The 20,546-nt window shown below is 40.5% G+C and overlaps 1 protein-coding gene and 1 pseudogene across 3 annotated transcripts in view; one reads left to right on the plus strand and one right to left on the minus strand.

Annotated features, from left to right (window-relative positions):
* UTRN (utrophin) overlaps positions 1-20,546 on the minus strand; it is a 446,059-nt gene that overhangs the window by 411,213 nt on the left and 14,300 nt on the right. The gene's annotated exons all lie outside the window — the stretch shown is intronic.
* On the plus strand, positions 12,518-12,636 carry LOC120589440 (uncharacterized; annotated as a pseudogene).

Genomic DNA, 20,546 nt, shown 5'->3' on the forward strand with positions numbered 1-20,546 from the left:
TATTTTCTCATCTCTCTCTTAGGATATTGATTATATTATATATCATTTTCCTCTGGGTCACCGAAATTCCTGTTGTTTCTTTGGGTATGGGATCGAAGACGGAGGCCTTCCTCAAACACCTTGCTCCTGGGCAGCCCCTCGCATTTCAAAATGAGGCTGTGAAGCACTTAAGTTTGATTCAGCTTTGGTGTCACCTGCCAACTGGCAGGCTCAAGTAGGTAAGCAATGTCCATGCTATAACTAACTACATTGTACTCCCAAAAGCATCCTCTGACTTGGAGCTGGTATAGCTTCAGGAATTCTGGGACAGACGTGCCAGGGGTTTGACCATCCTGGTGTCCCTTAACCTTCCTGATACAAACCACAGCCTCATCATCTTCTCTGGACCAGGGGTCCCAAGTCGGGGTTCCATTTCCCCAGAGAAATATAAATCTCTGTCCCCTGTGCAGATAAGGAAGAAGGGAATCAAGGTGCACTGTTTACAGATCTCAACCAAATTCCCAGTTTTTAGCCCCAAACTTGTCCCACCTCTCAATTGACCTCAGATAGTACTGGTGACTCTAAGTCAGAAGGGGCTGGTAAATTCTGGAAGGTGCATCCGGAAGCCTCTCGCCATCACTCCCTAGTCCCCTCAGCAGGAACCACTCTGGTGCCATGCTTTAACCTGTGATGTCTTGCCCACAGCATAGCTACCTGGTCACCACCTCCCTCTGGCCACGTGAGTTTACTCCTTTTTGTCCTTTTCCCGTAATTATTGTGGCATTATAGCAGCAAGCAGTGATAAACATATACCTGCTCTACCGCTTTTAACTACAAGTTCTGCTCTCTTCAGTTTACCCTCAGGAAGACTCCCCAAAATGGCCTCATTACCATGGGCTGAGCACTGACTTACAAGGCAGCAGGGTGCAGCTTTGTAAGTCACACAGCCTTGAATTCCAAAAGACGATCGCTGAATATTTTATAGTTAAAACCAGACTCTGTACAGTAATGTTCAGAATAGATGTATTTGTCAGTTAATTATTCTCCTCAGGATTACGTCCAATTTGGAATTTGAATTCAATACTTACAATATGATATAAAATGATTTCATAGGTAGCAAAATTTTACAGTGATAGCATATTATATTTCTTTGCTTTATCTTCAAATGTGAAGTTTTACTTCATATTTAGTAATTCGGTACAGCTAAATTACAACTGCTGTTTGGGGACCTCAATGCACACTCATTTTATGAACTGAAAATACTAAATTGCATTAAAACCTTATTAAAAATCCAAATAAGTTTCATCTCTGAAAGTGCGTGCTAAAATAAACACAGAAACCCAAAATTCATCTATATTTACTAAAGAATAACAGCTGGATCAAGTATATTAATAATAAAAGAAAAAAATACCCAATGTAGATGGTCTTATAACCTATGGGCTCAGTGTCTCATGACTAGTACAGAGGGCTCCCTATAAGTTTTAAAAAACATAAAAAGCCATTCCCATCTTGACTGAAAGGGAGCACATATGCTTCTGATAGTAACATGCTGAAATATAGAAATAATTTTTTACAACCTTCTTTTGGACCAGAAAGAACTTCGCAGCTGGATGCCAGTATTCCCCCACAAAACCCAGTGAAGCTGACTGTGGGTACCTCAGGGGGGTGGAAACTTCTCAAGCTAATAAAGGTAAAGTTTTCTTGTATATTCATAAAATTGAAAACTTTAGCCTAATGATGTGGTTTAGTAGCTCACCTACAGCCACTGGAAGGCATGGAAGCTCATAAAACATATATTGCCCAAGTTCTGACATATCTTTAATGAATCACAAAAAGACACTAAGCAATAGAGAAAAAGAAAACAAGAAATTTAATAACGTGTTCTCTCCTTTATTTTCTTTAAGCTTCCTGTTTCTGTGATAGCCAAAATAAAAAAAGGTAAATTACTACTTGTAACTGACTTTAAACTTAAAGCAAAATAAATATTAATGCTCCATGAATTCTGAACCAAGAATATTTAATACCCCCTAACATTAACAAAATAGAGTATCTCAAAAATTTATTTCCTTGCTCTTTTCCAACACATCACTAAAGTGAGCAGGAGGATTATTTCACTGTCATTCAAATAATGATAATTTTAGCAACAATAATAATCAATTAGTCTTGATAAAGGAATGGAGATAAATGATGTTAAATTTTTTTTAAATAACATTTATAACAATTTACCTAGTGGTCATGACAATAAGCCTACTAAAGGAAGTATAATTGATCTGATCACCAAATTTAAGAATTACCAAGTTTCCTTCATCGTTACAAACGTCTGTTACTTAAATGTGGGAATTAGACCTTGGATTCCTATGGCAGCCAAAACAGTGCCACTTTCTACTTTTAAACAGGATTCATCTTCTAAAAAGATCAAAATCAAATACTCCCTGCACATTTTCCTATGTCCTATGCCTATGTCCTATTTGTTAATCCTTTATACATGCACCCAGTCCCTACATGTCAAGCACTGCTCAAGGCAATGACATAAAACAGTCCATGAAATCCTTTTACTTTTTTTCCAACACTCTGCCCACCAAGATATCGGTCTCGTCTAATGGGCCCCTGAGTGGAAAATGTTTCTGAGTCAGTGTCTTTAATTTCCAGTAGTTACTAAAGAAAGATAGAAACCCTAGGTGATGAATCACAATCCCGAGTTTGATAGTTAAAATAAATTCCTGGCCCACAGAGTCACAGGCAGGGCAGCCATGAAAGGCCACGCACAGACTTTTAGGGATTAGCTGATACAGGTTCCCAGATGCAAGGTGGTAAACCCAGTGGACACACATGATGGGTGCTCACTAATACAGTACACACTGCAAGTAGTCACATCCAGATAACTGAAGTCTTTATGTAACAAACAGAAATGGCAAAATCCAAAACAAAGGCCCATATGTGCTAGCAACAGAAACCAGGTTCCATTTTAAAAACTATATAATTTCTTAGATTTTCTCACAATAAAATAACTCTGGACTTATTTACTATAATTCTTGTTTGCCTGAAGTTACAGACTAAGCACTGAGAAGTGCTACAGAGTACTAATTAAGAATGTGGCCCAGCTACCTGAGCTTAGCTCTGTCACTCACTACCTATGATCCGTTGGGTAGGTTACTTAACCCCTATGCTTTGATTTATTGACTATAAAATAGGGATGATAACAGAAGAGCCCCTTTCCGATGGTTGGTGTGAGAATTAAATGAATTCATATGTGAGTGTGTCTATGTTATACATACGTGTATGTGTACACAAACACATATACACATAAGTATGTGTGTGTGTGTGTGTGTGTGTGTGTGTAAATAAGTAACAGTAAAACGGTTCAACAGTGACTAGCATACAAAGCATGCAAAAATCTTTAAGCTACTCTTCTTGTTACTGCAATGCTTCTTAGACACCAAATTATTTCACGTGGCGTTTCAGGTTAACGTTAAGCAAACACTAAACATGTGTAACTGTGTTTAGTATGATGAGTTAGGGATGATTTAAAATTATCAGCTGATTCCAAACACCTGTGCCCATACAGCCACTGATGCACAGTAAGCTTATCCGAGTGATTTCAACCAGCACCTTCCCCCGCTCCGCCCCCATTAGCAGGAAAAGGCAATAAGAGAATCTGGTAAACAAAGCACAAGAGGAATCCCAGTAGTTGGAAAAATACTTAGCAGATTTTAAAAAGCTGACTCGGTTGAATGTTCCCAGTACTAAATGAGGCTTATGCATGTCCATTACCAACCTGAATTCTAATATTTCACACTATGACTAAAAGGAAGGGCGGAAAACAGAGTGAGCAGCGCTAATTTTTTTTATTGTTTTTACACTAATTTGCTTTCATGGCTTTACTTCTGTATTCTTACCTATGAGAAATTGCCCTTTGTTCCAGAATGCCCCCTCACCTTTGTTCATAGACTTCCTCACTCTCCTGCTGCTTCCCTTACTCCCTACACTCTGAAATCCAGCCAGAAAGTCAAACTGTGCACATCTGAGTATTTGCCAATCAATTTAGTGGCTGAGAACATGGGTCGGAGTCCATTCAGCCAGACCTGATAACTTGGGCCGAGAGATATCCCGCCCCACCTCTCCCTGAACAGCCTGTAGAAAGTCAAGAGCAAAGGATGCAAAGAAAAGGGAGAACAGGAATGAAGGTAGAAAGCAACCATAAGAATGACAATGACAAAAGCAAGAGCCTTCTGACAATACTAGCCAAACACTCTTAAGTCATTTAATCTTTGCAGCACCTCTACAGATCCATTAAAATGCAGTAGAATCATTATTTTTCTTCCACTTAGTCCCCAGAATTTATTTATTTTTTTTATGTACCTTAAGTAGCTGGAGACCAAAAACTGAAGATAGAAACACACATCTCAAATAAATCTTATGGTACATGAGATTCTACAGGAAAACCTACTAGGCTCCCTCATTCACAGACATGAAGAGACAACAGGAAGCAGAAAGGTATTGGGGAAACAAGTTACTTTTCAGGAACAATAATCTAAATCCCCAGCACCAGGTCTCATAAAATGTCTCATAAAACAAATAATTTAATGCATTTTATCGACAAATCCTTAAGTGTCAAGTCTCTGGCAAAAAGCAACATGCAAGTACAGAAAGTCTGGTATATACCCAAATACAGCCTTCTCAGGGAAAATGCCAGACGCTCAACTTAATTGCAGGATCGACAGACACACGACCTTGGGCCATGACACAAAACAGGTGAAGGCATGTGGCTTAATTTAGAAAAGTACAAAAGACTATATAGGGAAAAAAAAAGGCCTAATCAAATATTGTAAAAATTGTACTTTAACTCAAAAATTTTAATTTGTCTTTTTTTTATTTTTCGATAGACATTATAAAGAATCAACTGAGCAATATCTTATTTCTTACACCATCTGCTGTGTAAACCTAAAGGAGTAAGAAAGAAGGAATGCACTGAAGGGGGAATTTTCCTTAAAGAACTGGGAGTGAGAAGTCCAGGGCACTGCATCATGACCAGAATTATTGCGCAACCTCATAACAGTTGCCAAATACTTTCAGTATCTATTACAGAGTATCAAAAAAAAATCCTAAAAGCAGAAAATGAAACTCAGAAAAGAAATAATAGGTCAAAAAGTGGTAAAACATAAGAACTTGAGGTTTATCAAAAAAATAATAATAATAATAATAATCCCATCTGGAAGCTATTTCCAGGAAAGAAAGGAGGAGAGAACAAACCCAGAAAGAATGCTGATGTTAAGAATTCCTGGCTCTGAGAGTAGACATCTGTATACAAGTATTGAAAAAGTACCATGACATCTGATCAAATATCAAAGGTATTTTTTGACAGGAAAGTCCAAGGACCACTTTTTAAAATAGTAATTTGTGAAAACAAAGGTAAGAGTAGGTACTGTCCTCGTATTACAACAATTTGATAATTTATCAAGATTTCAGAATTGTTTAAATTGGTTGCTTATTTAAGGCAAATCAACAAAGAATTTCCTCCTATCTGTATTTTTTTAAATGACATTATAAATTTGCCCTTCGGTGACAATAAAGGATGTCACGAGTGAGAATTATATTAGTCTAGACATCACGTACTGCTGAAAAGATATCTTTCTCCATATTATTCACCATCCCATTATGAAATTCCAGGGACAGGTTTATTGGAACCTCAGGGCCAGGCGGAAAAAAGAAAACTGTGCTTCACATCAACAAATGTCTTTTTGAAAACTGATGGATAATGTCAACCTTAGAACTAATCACTCTGCTCTTTGCATTGCCTAATATAACACTGAGACAAATCTGCATCTATAGTGAAACAACGCAATAGGGCACCACATACAAAACAAGCAGAATTGTTGTATACTAACTCCTGTTGGCCTTATCTTACTAATCAACTCTTTTCTTCCCTTCCCTGCACTTTTTTTAAAATTCTACTTCTTATATGACTTTCTGTAAGAATCTGAAATAAGATGGGGGATAAGTCTTTTAAATATTTCAAAAAAGTTACCATAAGACCTTACTGATAATTCAGATGTATCCTCATCTATGAAGCAGAAACAATTACATCCTCCCCAAATAATTATTCTAGGGAGCAAATGAATTAATGTATTTGAAAAGTCCCAGCACATACGCTTAGCTCTCTGCCTCCAACTACTCTTTTAGGAAATACTTTCTCAATCTCAAATCAATTTTCCTCATGTGCTCCGGATTTAGCAAGCAACCAATTTGTTCACACGTTGCTAACTTTTATGGTATAACTAACTGGTTACAATTTTAAAAAGTTAATGTATATCCAGATGCTTCCATAAAAAACACTGACTTTGGCTAAAACTCCTGGACCCATACATTTCATGAAGTAAAAGTTTAACAAATTATGTTTAATTTTAAATGAAGGCCACATAAATGAAGACACTGCAAACAAAGGGACCTTAACCAGACCTTCCCATTTCTGTATTTTTTTAATCTGACTGTGTTTCTCAACTCCAATGGTGCCCCAATGAGCCCACTCTAAAACAAACTACATGAATGACAGCCATGGAGTCAGTAAAGAGCCACTGACTGTCACTTAGGTGCAAATATGAATCAATACCACTCTATACGTTTTTGAATACAATAATGAAAGAAGAGAAGTAGTGAAAGATGAAATCCTTGGGGAAAATAGATCCTGAAACCTCCCAGCTGTCTCTTCCATTTTGGAGGTGGGAGTGTGCAAATCAGGACAGCTAGGGAGCCAGGAGCCGTGAAGAGCCACTAACTCCTCAGATGAGCTCAAGCAGCTCCCAGTGCCACAGCATTCCCATCTGTCAAACGCCAGTCACAACCACTCCACGGGATCATCATAAAACGACCCCAAGGAGTCTAACACAGATAAAGCGCTTCTCAGGCAGATCCTTACGAATTCCAGACCGCCACATTCCAGTAGGAAGTCCGCCCACCGCATGAAGGCAGCAGAACAGGGTGGCAGAGGGAGCTGAAATCTGGCTAGCATGATGACTCCGAGGAAAAAGAACACCTTTTTCTTTGCATGAAAGACATAGCCCACTAAGTAAGTGTGCCATCAGACTATCTCTCTCCAGAGGGGCCATTTTTGTCCAACTGCCCTCCCACGGGGGCTGTTTTGAACTAATATCCATAAAAGCACAAATCACCAAGCCGCAGTTCCGACCAACACTATACACTAAACTCACCACCTCTCTGGTTCCCCCTTTTTCTGGAGCGCCCATGGCGACTGCTGTGAAAACGGGAACGAGAATCTGGAACTGGGCTCTCCCCAATTAGTGGCAGCACCTCAGCCACCACCCCCACCCCTGACCTCTTCTATCACACTGAACACCCAAACCTTCCCCTCTCTGCCTCTATTTCACCCCCCCCGCCCCGTCCTGCCCACACCCCCATTGTCCTGGACCAGTGCCCTGAGCCACTGCCCTGCCAGGCCGGAGGAGGAACCACACAGATGGAGGAAAGAGGATAAGCTACAGACCAGAGCAAGTCCTCGACCCTGCTTCCTGACCCTGCTGGGCGAACTTGGGAGGCATTTTCTCAAGAAACAATTTTATAAAGGGTGATCACCTCCAATGGCACTTCTAGTGCAATACTGTCTTTCAGCTACCATTTAATGTGAAATAAGACTCTGCCAGCCAATTTATATTCCAGAGTTTCAAACAAGCAAATTAGAAATGAGAGAGAGAGAGAGAGAGAGAGGAGAGAATGAGAATGAGAATATGAATATAACTTCCTTGGTTTCTTGTGAGCACAATAAACACAAAACACAAAAGTGTCTGGCACAGAGTGAACATTGAGAAAACAGTCACCATTACACAAGGTACACAATCCCTTATCCATAATGCCAGCATTAGAAAAGCCATGAATACTCAAGGTTTTTCATAACCCATTTGGCAGCAAAACATGACCTGATCTGAGCCTATTTGTAACCTTGTTTGTATCCAATTTAGTGTGACAATTCATACATTTTACTGCAGAAATATTAATATATGTAATCGCAGGTGCTGTCCCAAACTCCCCCAGAGACATTACATAATATATGGGATGTGTAGCATATAGCTCTCTAAAACCAAAAATCAGTAATTCTGAAACATATCTGGTTCCATGGGTTTTGCATAAGGGGTTGAGAGTGTATCATAACCCATCTCTAAACTGAAGGCGGCGGCAGCAGTTTGCTGGATCAACCCCAGAGAAGTCTTGTGTTAGATTTCTACTATATTTCCCATGGGCAAATTGTCAGGAGGTCTGAGTGCAGAGGTGGCTCAATCCTGGGAGAGGTCAGAATCGGTGTCCTGGGGCAAAGCTGGCCAAGCACAAGGGAAAGTGGAGGTGGAGGTGGAGGTGAGGTGGGGTGGGAGTGGGTGGGGTAAGAGCTGAAAGTCTGAGCAGAGAATGTGGAGGCCAAGCCCAGCATAGGACTTCACTGGCTCTCAGAGGACCCAAGCCATCGAGCACATTCTTATAACTGTTTAGTCACTTTTTTTCTAGATTTTCAAAGCGAGTCTAATTTTCAGTCCCAACACTGGCTCCCTCGAGTCTGGGCAAACTGCCACTGAATCACAAGGGCCACTCAAAGCTTTTTTTTTTCAGGCTGTTGAAAACATTAAACTAAATAAGAGATATTCTCCAGCCTCCCTCACTGCACCCTTCCCCACCCTTACCATCCATTAAAACGACACTTCATTCATCCCGAAGATATTCTACTCTTAGTGGACTACATATATAACATGTGTGCAATAAATAATAAATATGAGTATTAATGAAGCAGTAGCCTGGGGAAAGTGGAAAACTTTGAGAACTAAATCAAGTTAATGTTTCTCTTTATAGTACCTCCCTAGGGCCGGACAAGAAGGGCTCTGCCTTCGACACTGCCCTACTCTGGCCCTCTTCCAGCTGTATCCCTCCCCACGGGACAGAAGAGCCCACATGGCAAAGGGCACATGTGCACCTTCTTCCTAAGCGTGCTCTAGGCACCCAGGATCCCAGCAATCCTGCCCAAATGAGCCCCGAGCTCACTGTCCAAGGGCGGGCCATACCAGTGCTTGCGAGTGGGACAGGGACGGAGACCATGGATGTTTGGCCAGGGTGACCACACACCTGCATGCAAGACCCTTCTCAATGTGGAATGGAGCCGACATGGGAAAACAAAGGGGAAGCCCGAGCCTACCCTTCCCTGCCGCCATGTTCCGGCACACAACTCTGAAGAGTTGGAGAATTTAAACCTGGTCCGCCAAGTTATTATAAAGGTATATTTGGCATTAACCATTCCCCCTTCTTATTTCTGGTATCAGAAACCTAGCCCTCTCCCTGCTCCCTTTCAGTTTTAGCTCAACATATGGCTGCCTTACTGCGAACTACATTTCTCAACATCCCTTGCAGCCAGATGAGGCATGTGACAAAGCTGTAGCCATTGGCAGGCAAAAGGCATCCCGAATGACATCTCTGGGTCACATTCCTTAAAAAGGAAATTGCTTATTTTTTTATTTATTCTTTCCCCTCTCCTTGGACTAGAATTTGGATATTGAGTGGTGGGGCCAATCTTTACCAAGATGAGACAACACCGCAGATTGGCAGAACAAGAAAGGAGGAACCAGGATTCTTAAGGGACCTTATGAAGCAGAGCCAACTCTGAACTGTAAGGTGAGAAAGAAAGATCTTATTTGAGCCACTGAATTTTGAGACTTCTTTGGTATACCAGTTTAGTCTCTCGTACATTTTGCAAATGATCTAAATAAACTGTTAATTAGATTTTGTGGGGTATGCTAAAGCATACAATATGAGTCAACTACATATACAGCGATCCAAGACAAAAATAATAATAACACCAGGCCTTAGCAAGAATTTTTTAAAATGGGGAAAGGGAGGAGGGATTTTGTATCGATACAGAGTTATCTTTTCAAAAATCCTACCAGAAAAAAATGTATCCAATATATTGTTAAACACACACACAAATAAAATAATAATAAGAGTTCCGTGTGAGAATTAATCATAGCACCTGAAGGTCTATAAAATGACCTGAAAACGTTCTATCTATCTTAGAATATCTTCTTATTAAATATAAAAGAGCAAAAAAAATAAAAAAACAAAAATCTAGATATCCTTAAGAAAAAAAAATTGAAATTTTGCTTGTGTGATTAAAACTATTTTTTCGTGTTCATTTTCAAAGACTAGAAAGAATACACCCACATTATAATAGGCGTTTGTGTGGCTATAATAGCTAAACACTGAGTGCTTCTAAGCACAAAAGTGCTTTACATACATGAACTTACTCAATTTTTACCACACAAGGAAACAGATACTATTATTATCCCCACTTTATTGATAAGAAAACTGAGGCACAGAGCAGCTTAGCAGATTGCCAAAGTACACACAGCTAACAGGGAGCCACACTTAGATTCAAAACCACATCATCTGATACAGCTCTGAACTACTCCCTATAGTATAAGACAGTGCTAATAAGAATTTTAAGTTACGTAGGATTTTCTTATATTCTATTTTTCCAATATTGTATAAAATAATAATATCGTGCTATACTTGATACCTAACCCACTTTAGAGATAAAATGCTTCTCCCAAAATGCCATCATGTAATCCTTTCTAAAATCCCAACAATAAGATTGCTTTAAGAATTAAAGTGCGTAGAACATTTGGGAAGGTCATAAGATCACTGCAGACAAAACTCAAATTACAGCAGTGAGGAAGAAGACAGTAGAACACAACCTTTCACTAGAACAGCTTTGAAATTAAGCTTCAACAATTTGCTCCTCTGGAACTTACACAGCGATCAGTGTGAGGTCATCCAGTCCACAAGCCTTACCTTACAAACAAATCAATTGACTGTGCAGAGACTGAGTGATTTATTCAAGGTCAAAAAGCTGGTTATTTGCGGGACCAAAACTAGAACCTAACTCTTCTCTGAGACTAACATAAGTTCTTTCTCTTTAATAGGGCATCCAAGTTTTCTAGAATTTATCAACTAAAACAATGACATTAAATTATATTCCACCCACCCCAAACCCTGCTTTACAGAAAGCTCCCCAATGCTTGTCAGTCCTGCATTAAAGAGAGCAGCAATGCATTGTCACATTCCTAAACGTGCCTCCATCTAAGGCTTGTTTTCAGAAAGACTGCTGAGGCAAAAGGAAGGGGAAGGAAGAAGGGAGAGAAGAAGGGAGGGCAGGAGGGCAAGCAGGCTCCGAATCACGTAACAACGCGAGATCAGCATCCTTACTTTCGAGAACCCTGTCCTTGGGCCCTTTGGAGTGTTCACTGAAGAAAGCTTCCCAATGCCAGCATTGAGGTCACAGAAAAACTATCACCATCATTTCATTGAATGGGCATTTTCATGCCAAATTTTAAAAAAATAACATATTCTCCAAATAAAGGACAATCTTGAAAAGAAAGGCAGTTGACAACCTTACACTGACACATATCTACATTACATTGGCATTACTCTTCTTATTTCATGTCTGACTGTTGAAAACACCAAATGCTTCCAACCAGCATTTGGAAAACACAGGCGGGGACTAACTCAGAGCTCATCAGTCGGCGCAAGGAAGATATGAAAAAGATTAAACTGTTATTTGTTAGAGATTATGCACCTGTTGAAAGCAACAAAAAATAAAACCTGTTTATTCACGTAACATGTATTTATTGAGCATTTACTATGTGCCAGGTACTTTTGTGTAAGATACCAGGGATTCAACCCAAACAAAAGACCTGCCCTCTACTGGAACTTACATTCCAGTAGAGAGACAGCCATCAATCAGCACAGCAAACAAGTAAATGGTAGAGTGTGCTAACAGGTGCTATGGAAAAAAAATACAGCCTGTTAGAGTGAGAGGGAATTGCTGAAGAAATGAGGGTGTGCAGTTTTAATCAGGTGGTCAGGGAGTCAGTCATATGATTACCTGAGGGAAGAGCACTGCAGGCAGGGGCCACCAAAGCACAGGCTCCTAATTGGAATGGCGCCCATCTGCTCTGTACAACGAGCATGAGAAAGCCAGGCAGGATCGCTCAGGGCCCTGTCAGTCACTGTAATGGCTTTAGCCTTTATTATAAGTAAAATGGGAAGTCACTGCAGAATTATGAACCTAGAATGGCATGATGTACTTCCGTTTTGAAAAAGCTCACTCTGCTGCTGGTTGAGACCGCCTTGGAAGGGCAAGGGTAGAAAGAGGAAGACTCCTAAGGGGGTGATTGCAGAAATTCAGGCAAGGATGGTGGCCTAGACCAGGGCGGTGACAGTGGAGATGGTAAAATATGACCCGATTCTGTATAAACAAGATTCAGACAATAGAGCAGTTGTTGCTGATGGATTGAATGTGGTTATTAAAGAGACAAGGGTAAGGCTGTGGGACCAGGTGTGGCTTGGGGTGGATTAGGAGTACAGACTTGAACAGACAGCGGAGATTCCAAGCGGGCAGTTGGAAACAAAAGTATGCATTCAGGGGGAGAGGTCTGGGCCAGAGAGAAATCCGAGTCCAGGGTTCAGATGATGTTTAAAATCAGGAGATTGGGTCTACGGCCATGCCACCCTGAACAAGCCCAATCCCATCTGGTCTCAGAAGCTAAGCAGAGTCGGGCCTGCTTAGTACTTGGATGGGAGACCACTTAGGAAGACCAGGTACTGTAGGCATAACAAATAAAAAATAAGAGATCGTAAGCTGATGAGGTCCTTGCAATCTGTGAGGTCAACCAAGGGTTGCCTCGCCTAAAAAAAAAAAAATTTTTTAATTTAAAAATAAAAATAAAACCAGGAGACTGGGGAGATGCTACAGGGAGTGAATGGTGATAAAGGGGAGGTCCAAGGACTGTGCTCTGGGCACCCCAACATTAGGAAAAAGCATCAGCAAGGGAGAACGAGAGAGAAACCAGGAGAGTGCGGTGTATCCTAGAAGCCAAGAAAGAAAGTATTTCATGGAGAAGGGAATGATCAACTGTGTTGATGCCACTGAGAAATCAAGTTCAATGAGGATTGAGAATGCCCACTGGAATTAGCAATAGAAAAGCCTCCAGTAACTTTGCTAAGAGCAGTTTTAGCTGAATGGTAGAGGCTATGTCTGTTTAAAGTGGTTTTAAGAAAGAACAACAGGAAAGGAATTGCAACCACGGGTAAATAAAACCCTTTTGAGAAATTCTTTTATAAAGGGGTAAAGAGAAACGGGGTGATAGCTGGAGAAAAAGGTAGGATCAAGAGTGGAAAAACAACAGTTTACATACTATTTCTGTATCACTAAATAGCAAGAGAGGGAAATAGCGATGCAGATGATGGAGAGGGGAGATGCCCCTGAACATGCAAGAGAAGGTGAGATATGATTATGCAGCTGGGGTGGCCTTGGGCAGGGTCTGGCTGGAGGTAGATGAGGTGTCAGACCCTGTGGATTCCTCTTCTGTTTACTTCAATTTTCTCAGGCCAAGAGTAGGCAAAGTCATCAGCTAAGAGTCAGGATGGGGAGGAAAGGACAAATGTTTCAGGAGAGCAGAGGTGGCATGAAATAATCACCTAGGACAGTTGGACACTGACTGCCAAGCAGCATTAAGGTCTCACATATGATCATGTATTACTGAGGCCAGGGACCAAGGTTCTATGTTTTTCTCCAGCCATGTTCCTCTGCGTGGAAGCTAGTATGGAGTAGGTGGAGAGTTAGATTTAACCAGGGGTGGGGTTTGACACAGCTGTGATGAAGCAAAGGTGCCAAGGGAATTGAAGGCATGAGCAAAGGAATGATTGAGGTTGACCACAGAATTTCAGTAAAGAGCAAAGAAAGGACACGGAGGAATAGGGACAGCATAATGGTCATAGGATCAATGGACTGTAGATCCCGCAGGAATCCGAGACTGCTACAGTTCTGACACAGGAGGGAGTAAACCAGAAGCGTCAGACGTGGTGGGAAGAATACACAACACTTAAAACTCAGATGATGAAGAAGGTGAAGTCATAAATGATGACGACAAGGTTGGCCATGACACGTTCAAACACTGACAGAGTGCTCAAAGGATCGTCTATATTTACACTGAAATCGCTAAAACAAGAGTAACTTTTAGAGAGTGACCGTGAACCAGGAGCTAATGTCACAGAGAAAGAAGAGTGATGGGGACCAGAACGGCATTTTAACAGTGAGATTTAGCAGGTGATACAGTTAGATGACAGGAGATAAGCTGGAGGGTCTGGTCCGGATGTGAAATGAAGAGCAAGGGAAACAAACACTGCTCACCTCTCTGGAGCAAGAGACAGGTGGGAGAAAAGAGGTACATGAAAGGCCATCAGAGAGCAGGGTCCTCAGGTAAGAACCACCACTCTTATTGCATGAGTATGGGAGAGACTGACTGGCCTATAGTCAAGTGACAAATACATTGACATTTCTGGGGGGGAAAAAATTACCTTTGATGTTAGAAAAAAAAAGCATGTGATATCCACTCCACCTGAGCTTGATGAAGCACAAGTTCCACTAATTAAAAAAAAAAATCTGAACCAGACTGTTAATTAGTAATTTATGTCTGATTATCTGCCACTTTTAGCAACAAAAGGGAAAGATTCATCAACAAATAAAAATTCATTATATGCAAAACTGGGTCAAACGCTATCAGAAATTTTGCCCTTCAAACTTTGTGTCTCCTCACCCTAATTCTAGCAATCGGGTGTTTTGTTCAAATGGCTTTGAGACAACAGAGGCAACATAAGGCCCAGATTTTGAGTTGTGGCAACAGTATGGGGCCCTGAATTCATGCCAGAGTATCAGAATGCCAATTTAACTTCCATCAGAAAAGCCTGAAACGCCACGGACCCAACCCTAATAAAACTCAACCCTTTAGTAGATCACAGACCTCCTTGGAGAATATAATGAAAACTGTGGGCATTCTCCCAGAAAATGTGCAGAAGCACATGTGTAAAAATTCTGTACACATTGCAAACATTTCTCAATAACCCCTCTCCCTCCCTCACAAACCAACCAGGTGAGCTAAAGAAACACCTGCAGGTCAGCTTACTATGACTCCTGGAGATAAAAATACTAAAAATCCAAACCACTTCTTAATTTCTCATCTTAAATTCCCCTTTCTCCAGATGCTCATTCTTGGGTCAAGCAAAAATCTCAGAAAATACGAAGAGAAATTAAACAGTTCTTGATGAAATTTTGAGAAATGTTAGGAATATATTTAAAAGAGCTCCAGGATTGAGGAAAAATAGTCAAGACTCCGGTTGCCAATTCTCAAGGATGTGATCCCAGCGCAAGCTACCCACTCTCCTGAGATATTATATATCTAATATATCTATATCCCACCTCCCTCACCACAAAACCTTAATAGAAAGGCTTCGCCTGCCAGGCGTCAAAGCCAGAAAAGAGACTTCTTCCCTACCACTATGTTCCATCACGTCTATCTCCTACCTAAAACTTTCCCACTCACCCTTCTCCTCCATCCCAACCACCACTGGCTAGTTCAGGCCAACAATATCACTTACCCTATGACTGCCACAGTCATACGGTGGCCCTCCAGGCCTCCAGTCTTGCCCTATCCACCACCTCGACCCAAGTCATCTCTTCTCCAGAAGAGCAAATCTGATCAGATCAGCCCTCTGCTTGAAACTTCTCACGGGCAGTAAGTACAGCGACCTGATATTAGAATAGAGCTGTATGGGGTGGGGGAGGGGAGGAGTAATTGGGATTGATGGTGTGTGTGTGTGTGTGTGTGTGTGTGTGTGTGTGTAGTAGGTAGTAGTCCTAGTAGTAGTAGTATGTGGGAAGTACCTAGAAATTTGGAAGTTTTTTTAATGCTGAGGTTTGCAAAAATATGAAATATTTCAAACATGCCAACAGACAACAGCAAAAACACCGCACATCACTGTAGGGGATTCTGTGGTGTACGGCACAGACCCGCCTAGCGGGACCAAGACGACGCACGCATTCCTCCAGCAGCTGAGGGTTTGTGGCCGGGCGCTGCTCTAAGAATGAATGGCTGTTGGCTGAAGGTAGGTCGCTTGCCCAAATTTTCACCTCGCCTCCTTCCCAGGGTCAGCCCATACACAAGTCAGGACACGGGGCTCAAGATTCAACACCATTGTCTCACTTTGAGAACTCTCTGAAGGGCCATCCCAGTTCTAGAGCTTGGTGCCCTGCTGTACCTGAATTATAATTCAGCTTTTCCCGCTGCCCAATCTTCTTCCCTCATTTCTTTTAGGAATTGTCCTCACATACACACGAATCTGTCTCAAATTCTATTGCCAAGGACCTGGAACTAAGGCAGTCATCCCCCAGCTTTACAAATTAGCATTAAGTTCAGATATTATTTTCATCGAGGAATTACAGACACAATTGAAAACCCTCATCTCCCATTATCTCTAGAGAAATACACAATCTTTAATTCAGTGTTTATCATTTTCATGAACATGTTTGTATTTTAGTATTGTATTTTTTAATACATAAACATTACATAGTAATTTTTGTATGTGTTTGGACTTTATATATGGTACCATTCGATATATTCTGCAGCTTGATTTTTGTTTATACTCAAAATTGCTTTTAAGATGTATCTATCCTGCTATAATTAGCTCTTTAAAATATGATCTAAAACAAAGTTGTCAAAATATTATTAGCTGATAAATTTCAAATGAGGGCACACACATATCTGGGATATCATTTCCTATAAATTTATTTATATTGACTACTTCATTATTTTTTACATAATATTAAATTTAACATTTAAAATTTTTTAAAATCCGTTCAGAGTTAGCCTTAAGATACAATCTACACTCTTCAATCTAAACTGGTTTCAGCTTAACTTTCCAGCCTTTATCTTTACTTCTCATATCCCTCTTCAGCCACATTGAATAAATCACACCGCCAAAGTTTTGGAAGTTCTCACCTCCAAAACCTCCGATATGCCATTGATTCCCCAATCTTAACAGCTCTCCTCCCTTTACCTCCCCACCCTTTCCCAGTCTGTTTTTATTCTTCAGATCTTAACATAGATATTCATTCTTCTAAGATGTCTTTCCTGAGATCTCTAGACATCAGCTAGCTACCCCTCCCATGAACTCGCAGTGTCCTGAGCTGTTTTACTTTTTAAAATTGTGTAACTGCCTATTTAATCCATTTACTTACAAATCTGTGTGACTGCCCTCTCTAGGTGAAAGACAATTGACAAATGGAACTGTTTTATTCATCCTGTGCCAATCCCAGTGACTGAAACATAGGAGGAGGAAGGTAACAAAATGCTGTTCAAAATGTCTTCTACAGATAGACAAGTGAAATAAATAGATGATAGATAGACAAACAACAAATAAGTCCTTCCCTGATGAACTCCACTACTTCAGATAGAGCTGAACCTTAAAGACAGCTAGATTCACAGCCAAGACAGACAATTAAACTAGCCAAATCAAAAATTTAGACATCACCAAAGCACATCCCAACAATGCAAAGTTTCCAAATAAGATCTTTTCTTTTCTTAATGGTCAAGGAAACCACCGTCTGTAATACAGGCTTCTATACTAGAATTTAAAGATAGCCTATGGAATACAAGAATTTGAAAGATGGAACTTAAAATAAAAACAATATGGTAATAACAGCCTCTTCCTTCGCCTATTCCCCAAACCTCCACAGCAGAGCCTCACAGAAAGAAAAACATCTTTTACCTGAATAATTATGATTTCTAAGCATTCCAGCTTTATTGACTGAACTCCAAGAAGCTTTCCGCCACTTAATTATTCCTTAAATGAAAGGTATTTCTCAACATCTGCTCTTAATTCTTAATCTGCATCTTCTCTATCCTATCTGAAGCTGAAATTAGTCATATAGGATGAAGTTATATTCACAGCATCACATGAAACATTTTATTCAATTAAAGTTCCTCTGAAATAGATTCCCTGGCTCTTTTTGCATATGTATTTTACTTTAGCTGTCTAAGATTATCTTCACTTTAAGATGAGATTAATATTACCATCCCTTGCTGCCTTTTCAAAGAATGTTTATATTGTCTTGAATAAACATGAATAAACTTTCTCTTTTCTCTCATTTTAATTAATCTACTTTTTTATAAAGCATAACCTTTCCTTCAGAATACGTATATATGTACATACATGTATATATATAAAATACAAATGCTATTGAAACTTATCAGAATTTAAATTTCCCTAAATAAACTAATCAAGAGGCAATGAGAAAAATAGCAGTAGTCAACTTGAGGTGTAAAACTACCTTTAAAATGTGAAGAAATTAATCAAGTTAAGAAAATTAATTCTGGAAGAAGAGCCAATAACTGAAAGTGTTGACAATTTAAATTAAAACATGATTTGAAAAATTATACAACTGATTAAAAAATACAAAACAAATGCCACGGAAGTAATGTTTACATTGCGGCTTTATTTGTATTGTGTCTAACTGCTAAGCATCCTTCAAATCCTTTCCCCTACCCCACCTCCACCTGTACCACTCTAGTCCAAACCCCATAATCTCTAACCTCAATTATTTTCCCAACTCTTATCTGCTCTCTGCCTTCCTCCAGCTCTGCTCCCTTCTAAATCTATCTTTCATACTGCCAATCAAGTTATCTTTCTGAAAAACAGTACTGAGCCAGTCATTAACCCACTTAACATCCTATAGTGACTCCCCACAGAGAAAAGATCAAATCTCTTATTCTGCTTCAAAAGAGCTTTCAAATTCTGGTCCCAACCTCTCCCATCGTCCTCAACACCCCAGCCACACTCACCTACCAGCTAGAGATTCAAAATGCCTTGTTCTTTTCCATCAATCTGGAATGCTCTTCCGTCACAATCCACATGGCTGCCTCCTATGCACCCTTGAAGGGACAGCTCTAATTTCCTCCGCTTAGGTCCCTCTCTTACCAGCCCCTTCATTCCCACCAAGGCAAGAGTTCATCTTGCTCCTTCCCTGCTTCCACAGCCTTGTGTATACCACAGTGGTCCTAGTGCAGGCATGTCCATGTATGCTTCTCTTCCCAAGTAACCTTAGAGAACCTGAAGAACAGATGCATGTCTTATTCACCTCTGAGCCCATCATCTAGCAATAGGATTGACAGACCATTTGCTGAGTAAATGAGCTATGTATAGAAGCAAGTCTGATTTTTTTAAACCATGAAAATGCACAGTAATCCCTTATAGAGTACTTCCTGTTTGTGGAGACTAAGCTACAGACTGGCATCAGAAAGTCAAATTAGGAAAGCATGTACCCAATATACAAGTAAGAAGAGGCAAAAATAGAAATAAAGAGTGAACAGGAGGGAGAGATGGACGCTGGTTTGGTGATCGGAGAGCAATGCTTTGTGGCATTCGTGCTGAAGTTTGAAGGATGAAAGCTCCCGAACTGGGGGTGGGGAGGAGGAGAACAATCAGGCGCAGAAAACAAAGCCATCACTGCAAAGGCAAGAAAGGACCACGGGTAGTCCTCGCATGGCGTCCTCTGCCTCCTTGACAGGGTTTTGGGGGAGGAGAGGGAGGGGCTAGAGAGGATGGTGTCAGACTTCCCTAATTGTCTCACATAAACATACATGCAAGTGGGTTCCCCTCTCTGAGCCATCGGCCTTGATGACAGGTCCCCAGAATTAGGTATGTCCTACAATGAATGCCCACTAAGGCTAGCCTAAGAGAGGGCAAGCATATGTGTGTGTTCTCCAAATAGCAACATGCCTCTAACTTAGAACAGGTTACGTCTCTTGGAAAAGCACATGTAAGTTAAAATAATTCACGTCACTATGATTTTTTTTTGTATACACACGGTATTAAAATGGGACTTAATACATGATTAAAGGTCTGATATGTTACCTGTTATAGAACTGGCCACTGATACCACATGTAAAAACACAAAAGTAAGTATCTTTACGTATTACATTATGACATTTTCTAAATACCCATGAAGAAATTGCATAGGGTAACAGCATAAATTAGAGCGCACATGGAATTTTATTCAAGAACCCCCCAGAAGGTAGCTTTTGGGTAAAGCCAGGAGCCTTCAACACCAAATAAGACTCAGATTCATTCTCCTAGCTCTGAGTCAATACTTGTGTTTTAAATTTTAAAAGACAGTATGTTGTGAATCATAAATCTGATAAGGGGCTACGATGGTTCATAACCTAGGGAGTTGTCCAAGTAGAATTCAAAACTGGTCCTTGTACATGGCAGGGCAAGGAGGGACCTACGAAAGAGGCAGACCACTCCAGACGAGTAGGTGACAGGTGGCCCTCCGCACCTGCCTCCCCAGATTTTAAGACTTTATATAGAGGCCTTAACAGGGTTCACTCACATGTACAATCTAGATGAGCTCAACAACAAATCACTCTTTCAAGGATGCATAGTGGCTCCCACTATGGGAACAGCAGGTAGAACACACATTCCAAGGACAGGGGAAAGGAGCCTCTGATTGCCTTGGTCCAGCTTGAGGGTCACCTGGCCGTCATATCCAGTCAACCTCCTCCAACAGGTTAATACCAAAGTATATGAAATATACTTTTTAATACAACTCGATAGAAAAAAAAAAAGAAACAATCTGATTTATAAATGGGCAGAGGATGTAAACAGGCATTTTTCCAAAGACATAC

This window comes from Pteropus medius, unplaced genomic scaffold (assembly GCF_902729225.1).
Source record: "Pteropus medius unplaced genomic scaffold, Ma_sr-lr_union100, whole genome shotgun sequence".
NCBI classification, from domain to species: Eukaryota; Metazoa; Chordata; class Mammalia; order Chiroptera; family Pteropodidae; genus Pteropus; species Pteropus medius.